This window comes from Bufo bufo, chromosome 6 (assembly GCF_905171765.1).
Source record: "Bufo bufo chromosome 6, aBufBuf1.1, whole genome shotgun sequence".
Lineage (NCBI taxonomy): Eukaryota > Metazoa > Chordata > Amphibia > Anura > Bufonidae > Bufo > Bufo bufo.
The window spans coordinates 231846700-231859448 of record NC_053394.1 but is presented as its reverse complement, the minus strand read 5'-3'; positions in this window follow the sequence as shown (position 1 = coordinate 231859448).

Genomic DNA, 12749 nt, shown 5'->3' with positions numbered 1-12749 from the left:
GCTGGACATCATTTTGAAATTATGCAAACACAGCCAAGAATGGGAAATTATGCATCAGGTAATCTTCAGCTGGCTGCTTCACTGTTACTTAGTGGTGCAAATTTTAAAAAAATAAATGAATTCCTGGACATGTTCAGTCTAGTGAGTATATCGGAAATAACATACTACCGTTATCAATCAAAATTTCTATTCCCATCTATTGACCTTGCATGGAGAAGTAACCAGCAGTCGAATTTCGAAGTGCGGAAAAAAAAAAAAAGGTAATTTCGGGAGACAGGCAATGTGACAGTCCCGGCCACAGTGCTAAGTACTGTGTTTACTCAATAATGGACTGTGTCACGGATACGATTCTTGACTTTGAAGTTGTTCAACGGAGCCAGTGTTCCTCCTCAGTTGCCATGGAGAAACATGCTTTCGGAATAGTCATGGATAGACTAATAAAGAAGGGGCTTGATATAAAAAATTTTGCCTCTGATCGACACGTAGGCATTCAGAAGATGATGCAAACAAGTTTCCAACACATTGACCATCAATTCGATATATGGCATTATTCAAAATCCTTGAAAAAAAAACGGACAAAAGTTTCAAAAATGAAACTTTGCAAACAAATCAGTCCATGGGTAGACAAGATTAGCCTTCACTTCTGATGGTGCGTGAAAACATGTGACAGTAATGTAGACTTATTCCAGGAAAAGTGGTTTTCTCTACTGTGTCACATTTGCAACCAGCATGAATGGGATGGAAACCTTTACAGAAAATGTGCACACAGAACAATTGATGAAGAAATCGAAGAAAAACAATATCTATGGATAATCAAGGATACACCACCATTTACTAATATAGAGAAGATTGTAAAAAGCAAACAGCTAACAAAGGACATACCACATCTCATCCATGAATGTCACACTGGCGCACTGGAGACTTTCCATAGCTTAGCATTGAAGTACCGCACCAAACGTATACATTTCGGGATGGACAGTATGGAGGCAAGAACTAAATTAGCCGTTTTAACCAACAATAATAACACTGAAAGATTACAAGCAAGAGTTACTGTTTCTCACTCAAACACCGAGGAGGTTGAAACTAGAAGAACAAAGCTTTATGTCCCAAAAGGACGTAATCGTTGGATAGTGCGTACGAAAAATATTCTGTGGACTTCATGTCAGAAATTATTGAAGATGTACTAAAAATGGCAGGGGGTAAACTGACTCATGACTGGCAAAGTCATACCCCTTTTCTACCACCAAATATTGCAAATTTGGAACGTCCAAATAAAGAAGAAATAAAACAAATGCAAATCATCCGCTTCCGTAACACCACAAAATAGAAATTATTGGACATGTTTTTCAATTATTTTGTTACTTTAAAAGATGTTTTTAAATTGTTTTTTTTTATAGATAAGAAACTACTATACCAATTTGAAATTTGGAATGACCAATTACAAAAAATTCTAACAGTTTGTTAAAAGAAAAGAGTTGATTTGTTCGAAGGAAAACTAATATTCTGCAAATGTTTTGATTTGCAATCAACAACCATGCTAATGCCGTAGATGTTGATATATCTCTTCAGTGAGTATGATTACATATACATTTGATTTCATGTTAAAATTGCAAAGGGAATCTGTCACCTCAGAAAGACATTCAAAGCTGGCAGCAGTACCTGAGAGAAGGCAGCAGTGTGTGTCTGACGTTCATCTTCTTCCAGAAGCCAGATGAAGGTAAACTTGTAAAAACCAAGTTTAATCACCGGTTGGCAAGGTTCCCAAGTCAGGCTTGAATTCAAGGGGGCAGTGGCCTCCTTGCTTCAGGCCGTGGTAACCACGGCCCCTTCTCCGCCCCTTTTCTGTGACTGACAGCCAGCTGTTCAGCAAAGGCAGCTGAACAGTCTAGCATAAGATCTGTAAATCAAAGAAAATGGGTGGGAAATGGCAAGGTTAATGCAGCTTGAAGCAAGGAGGCCACTGGCCCCTTGACTTCAAGCCTGATTTGGAAAGCTTACCAGCCATGGATTAAACTTAGGTTTTACAAGTTTACCTTCATTTGGCTTCTGGAAGAAGATGAACGTCAGACACACACTGCTGCCTTCTCTTAGGTACTGCTGCCAGCTTTGAATGTCTTTGTGAGGTGACAGGTTCCTCTACAATAATAACTATTATGATAATTTATTTTTTGCTTTATTCCTTAGTCTGTCACCAAAGTAATAAAAAAAAAGAATCCATCTACATAATAAGCGAAGACCGGTTCAATATTGTTGGTGAGTGATTATTGCAATACTGATTAAAACTTTTACATTTTTTATTTTGAATTTATTATATTAATTAAATACTATATATTTTCCTTTTCAGGTGACGTTATTGTTGAAAAAGAATCCACAATTGTTAACGATGCACCAAAAAATGTATTTATACTAGATAAATAATATAGTACATTGATGTTTACCTGGTTATTTTTATAATAAACTTTATTTATAAATCGTTGTTTGTATAAAGTAATTTATTAACAATTGAACAGTTTTAACCATTTAAATATAAAGAAAAAAACTATATTTTTATCAATTCAAAAACTTTTTTTTTCCATTTATTATATTCAAGAAATTATTCTAGTGCCATAAATTCTGCTGGGTGATCATTGCATTCCTTAAAACCGGTGTATTGGCAGTCAGGATCTGGGAAACAATTACGCACTTTATGTACAACACAAGAAGGTATAGGTCTACGATTTCCAATCCCTATGTATCTGTGCACCCACGCTGTAAATGATCTATATGCAATTTTACGATGGTGTCTGAAAATTTAAAAAAGAAAAAGAAAAAAAATGACAACAAATATAAACAGTCACCTCATGAATCCATATGAATTTTTAAACTTACATTAAAAATTTTGCCTAAATAACATTACATATCGAGTGTTAGACGTTCGTCAACAGTGTGTACCCGTAACACATCTTGTTAATAGAGTTTTTATTATACGGAAACGGATTAACCAACTTTTTAAAATGCTTTAAACAATTAAAAAAATTAAATTAGTAACGGGTTTACACTATAGAAGAAACATTTAACACTGTTTACGGAATTAAGTTGAAGAAAGGATAGGTACTATTGTCATTACAATCAATTTTTCAAATTTGTTTGATTTACTCTATGTTGTAGAATTTCTATACTGCATGTAACTCCTGTGTGACCCCTAGTCAAATCTGCATACTGTAGAAGGTATTACATCACTATTCACTTCATTTCACTACCTTCCCCCTTCTATTCCTTGACTATTAGTCCATGTTCACCCCCTTGTCCTTACTGCTTCTCACCCTCCATCCTCTTCTCTTTGATGTGGGCTCGGATCTCCTGTGAAACTTTCTGGGCCCCATTGAAAGTCAATGGGGGACGGATCCGCTTGCAAAGGCATCATAGTGTGCCAATGCGAACGGATCCGCCCCCATTGACTTCAATGGGGGGGTCAGGGCGGATCCGTATGTCTCCGCCTCGCCAGACGGAAAGCAAAACCCTGCAAGCAGGGTTCTGGTCTCCGTCACCCGAACGGAACAGAGGCCATGCGGAGGCCATTCCGATGCATTCTGAATGGATCCGCATCCAATCATAATGCATAGAATCTGAACGGTTATGTTCGGCCAGCGCTAGTGAGATCCGTCTGAACGGATCTCACTAGCGCTATTCTGAAAGTAGCCTTATTCTCAATGTGCCCGCTGGTACTACCGACAAAGATCTTAGGCCTCTTTCACATATGTTTTTTTGCTTTTCATCCTATAATTCAGTCCCTGGGGCAATAGGACAGAAAGATAATGTTCCAGATTCTTATAATTCATTTGAAATGGAGAAAAATCAGTTCAGTATTTCATGATGTATTCACTTCAAAAAATGTATTATTTATTTAACCTTATCATAATCTGCTGCCTGATGCTGATTTTCATCAGGACAATAATCAAGAAGAAATGCTGCAGGTAACACTCAGAAATTAATGCCCAATGATAACAGTAATTTTAATCCGACGTTTAAGATTTATGATTGGTAACCATGGTAGCCTGAACACTACTACATTCCATGCTGCCATGGAAAAGTATTGTTGTGCCCGGGGTGAAGGTAATTATGGTCCGTGCGGCTACCGTGGTGCACCACATGTGATCCATCCTCACAACTCAAGTGTGAGCGAGGCCAAATAGATATAGAGACAATAAATGTTAAAATAGGACTAAATAGTGGACATTTCCCAAAACCGGGATCAATCCACTTATTTGGGGAATAGGTTGGACAATCAAGCTTGAGCAAATGGATACATTTTTTAAATTATACTGTACCTATTTTGTTGCTTCTTCGAAGGTGTACAAAGTATTTGACCCACAATACGTAATACAACATTTACAGTGTCTTCTCTATGACAAAATATAGAAAGAAATTCATGCTGGGTTATGCAGTTGAAATCTGACATGAATTGAGCTGCATTATCCACCTCTTTGCAGCATATGGATTCAATCTCGGTGGTCATCTCAACTCAATTACCACATTCGCACATGTCTACTCTTCCAATTCTTGTCTCGTTAAAAAAAGGCAAAAAATCTTCATATCCGGTATTCTCCATACTTAACGGATTTGTTGGAAAGCATTCCTCTTCACCAGAATCATATCCAAATTTCGAACGCAGTTCTTGTATTAACTCTGCCATCTATTTATAGAGAATGTAATAAAATTTTAGAGTACAGTTGATCCATGATTTTAATTAAAATGGTCTATGAAGGTATAAGCTTTTTCATAACCGGCTATACTATAAGGGAATTTTATTAAATCTTAACACTAGTTATGCTGAACATGACCCCAAAGAGAATTCTGACTACCCACCGCCATCAAGCTTAATTTTTCTTCGGAATATGTATTAAATAAAAAATTTCCTTCAAATCTAGTGTGGCCGTGGTTATTAGCAGTCGGTAGAGAGGTCAACTAAGATTTTATAAAAAATTTTTTTTTACCTCGCTACGATTGTTTTCAGGATTTGCCGGTAAATTTGATGGAATTTCTTCCCTTTTATCGCCAGACAGATCATTATTGTCACTTATTGTAATGTCCAAAAGCTCTTCAAAGAGAGACTGAAAAAAAAACCCGTTAATTTAAGTAGGTAAAAATTTTCAACCAATTTATTTTACAAAAAGAAATTAAACATGTGTTGGAAATAAATAAAGCTTTTTTTTACCTGGAGATTCACTATATCTCCGTCTACATAGTCTTCTTCTATACAGTCAACAATGTCATAATTGGACTGAATCAAGACAGAGGAATCCGGAAGTTGAACTAAGGTTATAGAAATAGTTTCTTCATCGAAACATTGGTCATTGTTCTAAAAAATAAACATAATTAGTCACACAATTTATATTACTTCTATTTCCAAATTATTCTTACTAAATAATACGTACCTGTTCCATACTTTATATCTTTTTTTTTTAAGTACTGCGATCTATATTTAAAATAAAATAAAGCCAATACATTTACGAATTTTAATTATTAGACTAAAATTAATTTAAGATAACATGGGCTACTGATTTTTATATATAAGTTATGTAAATTAATTCAATTATTAAAACAAATAGCCAGAAAATGTGGCATATAAGCGCCATTTCCCTGTGGCGGCAATGACAGTAATGTGGTGGGCCTGTAAATGTGGCTTATAAGCGACATCTCCCTGTGGCGGCAATGGCAGTAATGAGGTGGGCAGGTAAATGTGGCTTATAAGCGACATCTCCCTGTGGCGGCAATGGCAGTAATGAGGTGGGCAGGTAAATGTGGCTTAGAAGCGACATCTGCCTGTGGTGGCAATGACAGTAAACTTGTGGGCCTGTAAATGCGGCTTATAAGCGACATCTCCCTGTGGCGTCAATGACAGTAAACTTCTGGGCCTGTAAATGTGGCTTATAAGCGCCATTTCCCTGTGGCGTCAATGACAGTAAACTGGTGGGCCTGTAAATGTGGCTTATAAGCGCCATTTCCCTGTGGCGGCAATGACAGTAATGTGGTGGGCATGTAAATGTGGCTTATAAGCAACATTTCCCTGTGGCGGCAGTGACAGTAATGTGGTGGGCCTGTAAATGTGGCTTATAAGCGCCATTTCCCTATGGCGTCAATGACAGTAATGTGGTGGGCCTGTAAATGTGGCTTATAAGCGCCATTTCCCTGTGGCGGTAGTGACAGTAATGTTGTGGGCCTGTAAATTTGGCTTATAAGCGACATCTCCCTCTGGCGGCAATGACAGTAATGAGGTGGGCAGGTAAATGTGGCTTATAAGCGACATCTCCCTGTGGCGGCAATGACAGTAATGAGGTGGGCAGGTAAATGTGGCTTATAAGCGACATTTCCCTGTGGTGGCAGTGACAGTAATAAGGGTGGCGATTAACGTGTCTTATAGCATCCGTTTCCCTTTGGCAGTAATAACGATGAATAGGGGGGTCGAAAGGGAGGCTTATTATATTATTTTCACTTTAGAGACGTTTTGTAAAATGCGTGTTGGGGGTTGGTGGTCTGAATATGAATGTAATTTTGTTTATATCAATTTGGGGGCAATAGTAACTGTGTTTGGGAAAGTAGAAGAGCCGTATTATATAAACTTCACTTTGGTGGGAAAAAATGTGGGGGTCCCTAATAAGAACCTTATTTGCTTGAATGTTGGGGTCATGGAAATAATAATTTTCACTACTGAGCCAATCAAAATTCGGATAGGTGCATAAGACGGAGTGTTATGACAATATGGTGATTAAGGGTTTAATATATTCATATTGTGGCCATGGAAAGTCAGTACTTAGTGGAGGAGCTTTATCACAAAGAATTACTTTTTTATAACTGTATACAGTGAATTCAAGATAGCCATGTAATTAAATCTGTGTTTGTCACATGTGTATATGTATGTACCGATAGATAGCCCCATGAAATATGCGTAGTTTTTGAGATATAATACCTGCAGAATATGATAACAATGCTCCAGATGATCACTGGCTTGCGATCTGCGGCAAGTCAACAGTGATCACGTGGACGCGGGGAGCGTGAAGATAGGGGCGCGCGCTTGAGGAACAGAAGACAGGCAGGCATCGGGGACGGCACATGCGCGATTCAGTTACAGGATCGCGCTTGAGTCCGCGCGATAGACAGGATCGCGCTGCTACTGAGGCCGACGGCGCATGCGCCGTCTGTACAAGCGCGGTCCCGGCGACTGAGCCGGGTGTCAATTAGACTGCATAGAGGCGGGGTTAGGGCAGGGGAGTTACAGCCTGGAGTGAGGGAAGGGCTACCCCCTTGACTTCTAGCGTGACTTCTGGAGCTGGAGAAGAGTACTTTATAAGGCGATTTTTTCATGCATATACATGGCAGAAAAGCGGGACAAGACTGTATGATAACACAATGAGGATGATCTATAAAGGTACTTGTGATAGTTTATTAAGTGAAATGCAGGTGAAAGGTTTGCTTTAAATAGAATAAGCTGTGAGAAAAAGAAAAAGAGTCAGCTGGCAGCATGAGATACAGACAAGCAACATGCACAAATATCAAAATAATTACCCTGAGATGTAAATCTCATACAGGCTACATATAGCTTAAGGACATCCACTCTTGTCATTTTTTCTGTGACTAAATGAATACAAAATATATATTAAAATGCAATAACATTTATTGTCTATTAAAGTGAAAGGACATATATGAATCTTACAAAAAAGCACTCAATTCATACTCTCGATTGAGGCCTCTTGGTTCAAGAGTTTGCAGGGTGTGGATCCAAAAACGTTCCAGTTTTTTAAGCATTAGCAACCTGTTGCCACCTCTGCGGGGTGGCAGCACTTGCTCAATGATCTGAAATCTAAGTTGTGAAACATTGTGAGAGCATCTATCGAAATGAAAAGGAATTGGTAGCAGTAGATTTTTCTACCGTATGGTGGATTTATGGTTACTGAACCTATCCTTCATTCTGGTAGATGTCTCCCCAATGTACACAAGGCCACAAGGGCACTTTAACAAATACACAACATAATTACTGTCACAGGTGAAAAAGCCCTGAACGAGGAATTTTCGACCCGTATGTGGATGGGAAAAGGATTCACCTTTAATTACCGCCGAACAATGAACACACTGCAAACAGGGAAAGGTGCCCTTTTTTGGTGTGGAAAAAAAGAGTTGACGTGGCATATTCGTGGTGCCCCCTATGTCTGCTTTGACAATGGTATCTCTAATATTTTTAGTTCTTTTGTAACAGATCATAGGCACATCACGAAATTCAACGTCTGGGTAGGCTGCACGCATAATCCCCCAATGTTTATTTACAACATGACGGAACTTGTTAATCGATGGGTGATATTTGACAATAAACGGTAACCGCCTATTGTCACTACAGGGTTTTACAATCTCAAGTTTGCTACTACATTTCTTCATTTCAGGATCCAATAAGGATCTGGGATAACCCCTGGAAGAAAACTTATCAGCCATCTCATTCAATCTAACAGCCCTCACTGATTCATCAGATACAATTCTCTTGACACGTTTAAACTGCGAAAAAGGCAACGATTTCTTAACAAAAGGTGAGTGATTGCTAGAATAATGTAACAGGCTGTTCTTGTCTGTAGCCTTAAGTACAAGGATTCCCTTACGTCCCAACAGCAGCACAACTGGGGTATTACTTCCCCTGTGGACAATCAGGACAGGTGGAACTTTTATTAATTAAATCAAAATAAAGTGATAATTAACCAATTTGGCCCCCATAAAGACCTCCCCAAACACACACACACACACCGTGCAATTTTTTTCTGTCCTGCAGACAGAAGGGACAGGTGGTGGTCTCTTGGAGACCAATTTGTTCTATATGTATTCTAATTTCTATTTTTGTTCTTACAGTTTCAGCCGTGAGGACCGGCGTGCGGTTTCCGCTGGGCGACAATCCCTTGTACCTTAAGCTGTCCGTTCCTGACGCAGACTGGGTCTTATAATTGCCTTGTGTAGAGCAGTTTAGGTAGTGTTTTTCTAAACCTACCATGCTCCACTGTCGCCATTTTGGTCCTGGTGTCTCTTCCTCTCTCCGGTCTGCAGGGGGATCAGGGAACTGCCGAACTTCCGGTCTAGCGCCGGACCGGAAGTACTGGTTTAAACTTAAAGTATTAATCACTATTTTACTCCCCTAAAGAGTTTTTTCTTTTCTCCTTTTTTTTCCGTGGAGTAGGGCTCTCTGAGGTCAGAGTGAGGCGTAAGATTCTCCTCCCCCTCTGCTATTTAAGAAGCTCATTCTTCTTCAGCTGTCTCTCCGTTCACTCCTTGTTCTGAGAGTTGCTGATGCCATAGTGCCGACACAGTTGTGCTCACGCACACTACTGTGCTGACGCTTCTGAGAAACACTCCTAGCTTCCTGCTAATTATCCAGCCTCCTCAGCTGCTGCTGCTATCCGCTATTTTCTTCAATACACTGCGTGCAGAATTATTAGGCAAATGAGTATTTTGACCACATCATCCTCTTTATGCATGTTGTCTTACTCCAAGCTGTATAGGCTCGAAAGCCTACTACCAATTAAGCATATTAGGTGATGTGCATCTCTGTAATGAGAAGGGGTGTGGTCTAATGACATCAACACCCTATATTAGGTGTGCATAATTATTAGGCAACTTCCTTTCCTTTGGCAAAATGGGTCAAAAGAAGGACTTGACAGGCTCAGAAAAGTCAAAAATAGTGAGATATCTTGCAGAGGGATGCAGCACTCTTAAAATTGCAAAGCTTCTGAAGCGTGATCATCGAACAATCAAGCGTTTCATTCAAAATAGTCAACAGGGTCGCAAGAAGCGTGTGGAAAAACCAAGGCGCAAAATAACTGCCTATGAACTGAGAAAAGTCAAGCGTGCAGCTGCCAAGATGCCACTTGCCACCAGTTTGGCCATATTTCAGAGCTGCAACATCACTGGAGTGCCCAAAAGCACAAGGTGTGCAATACTCAGAGACATGGCCAAGGTAAGAAAGGCTGAAAGACGACCACCACTGAACAAGACACACAAGCTGAAACGTCAAGACTGGGCCAAGAAATATCTCAAGACTGATTTTTCTAAGGTTTTATGGACTGATGAAATGAGAGTGAGTCTTGATGGGCCAAATGGATGGGCCCGTGGCTGGATTGGTAAAGGGCAGAGAGCTCCAGTCCGACTCAGACGCCAGCAAGGTGGAGGTGGAGTACTGGTTTGGGCTGGTATCATCAAAGATGAGCTTGTGAGGCCTTTTCGGATTGAGGATGGAGTCAAGCTCAACTCCCAGTCCTACTGCCAGTTTCTGGAAGACACCTTCTTCAAGCAGTGGTACAGGAAGAAGTCTGCATCCTTCAAGAAAAACATGATTTTCATGCAGGACAATGCTCCATCACACGCGTCCAAGTACTCCACAGCGTGGCTGGCAAGAAAGGGTATAAAAGAAGAAAATCTAATGACATGGCCTCCTTGTTCACCTGATCTGAACCCCATTGAGAACCTGTGGTCCATCATCAAATGTGAGATTTACAAGGAGGGAAAACAGTACACCTCTCTGAACAGTGTCTGGGAGGCTGTGGTTGCTGCTGCACGCAATGTTGATGGTGAACAGATCAAAACACTGACAGAATCCATGGATGGCAGGCTTTTGAGTGTCCTTGCAAAGAAAGGTGGCTATATTGGTCACTGATTTGTTTTTGTTTTGTTTTTGAATGTCAGAAATGTATATTTGTGAATGTTGAGATGTTATATTGGTTTCACTGGTAAAAATAAATAATTGAAATGGGTATATATTTGTTTTTTGTTAAGTTGCCTAATAATTATGCACAGTAATAGTCACCTGCACACACAGATATCCCCCTAAAATAGCTAAAACTAAAAACAAACTAAAAACTACTTCCAAAAATATTCAGCTTTGATATTAATGAGTTTTTTGGGTTCATTGAGAACATGGTTGTTGTTCAATAATAAAATTAATCCTCAAAAATACAACTTGCCTAATAATTCTGCACTCCCTGTAGATTATTTTTTTTTTTTATTGTTTTCAAATGTCTTCTCCGGGCTTGAGGGATGTGCCCTCTTCAGGACGGAAGTCCTCTTCCAAACGCAGGCACCTGCCGTGTTGGGGCTGTAGCGTTTTGCTGCCTGACGACTATATTTATAGCAAATGTCAGAGTTGTCCCCCCCTCCAGATCCTGAGCCCTATTCTCTGGACATGATAACCTGGGTGAAGGAGTTCATGGGCACGTCCATTACTGATGCATTAGCCCAGAAAAGGCCTAGACATAGTTCTCCTAGGAGATCTTCGTTTTTTGGAGAAGACCTGATGATTATTGGTGAAGCCCTTTCCTCAGCTTCAGATAGCAAAGAAAAAGGGGGTCAGTCAGCACATCCCAAAGCGCAGGGGCACGTTGCTATGGCTGAGAACAAGACTGTTAAACAAAACATGCAATGCAACAGCTCAATGCAAACCAAATAAAGTACAAAATTGCATCATAATTGCAAATGCTGTACTAATAAGTTAGAGATGCTTGGCAAATCGTTTTGTACAAAATTATTTGAGCCCGTCTGCTGCACTTCAAGGCAATCTCTAGTTAGACGGGTTCCTAACACTAAATTTTACCTGTTATGTGCCATGACGGCTATCATATAATTCAGAAAGTGAAGGTTCCATATGCATGCTGGATCCGCTTGAATTTCTGTCATTTTTGGTGCCAAAATGGCCTCCATTATATCCACGGAAAGCAGTTACCAGCATGCATGCCGGGCCCACTCCACACCACCCCTGGTGCCAAAAGGTCACCAAGGACTGCAATGAGAGTCCACACACTATCTCTCTCCTGGTGCCAGATGGCTTCAGTGAGTGAGGGGGAGCAGGCCAAGCTAGATACTAACACTACATAAAATCAGCCAATGGGGCAGACGAGCTGGTCAGGAGTGCACGACTAAGGAGGCAGCCACACCTCCAGCACAAGCGGCAATAGTAAGATAGTAAGGAAGATGAGGACACTACCACACAGATATTCCCGGGGGAAAAAGTTCAGCGACTATTGAGATCCATCAGGTCAAGGGACCAGGATGTTGATCAAGGGGAAGCTTCTACATCCATCTCTAGGGAGCCTAGGGCCTTCAAAATGGAAGCGTCGCTCAGAAGTTTGATGACAACTGAATGGAAGCATCCAGAAAAGGTATCGGTAATATCTAAAAGGTTTAAAACATTATATCTGTAACGGCATACAAGGGAATGCTCCAAACTCCGAACTGAACCTCACGAATAGCTGCTAGCAGATGAATAGGAAACGCACCCAAGAGGCTTACACTCCTAGCAATCAGTCTCTAACAGCATACAGTGAATCCCCCCAAGAACGAGACGAGGCTCCGTGTTGAGGGTCAAGCAGTGGTCACCCAGAGATGTGTGTTTATTGTTCTTATATAACATTGTTACACACTAGTACCACCCACAGGGTTTTGTAAAAACAACCCATACACACGTACAATACAGTAAAACACTCCCACACAAAATCCTCCCCTCTGCCTGTGATACATTTACCTTACACAATGGGTTGATGTAATTATCACAGGCAGGAGAATATACAATGTCTTCTGTCCTGGAGACAACAAGGAGTAATTCAATTATCTCTCAGGACAAAGGGAAATCGCCAATACACACATGGAGACAATAGGACAGACATCACTACTCAAATATACAATGTCCCACCCATTACAGTACATATAGACATTTAACATATCCCAAAATGGCACGAATTAGACCAGGGGTT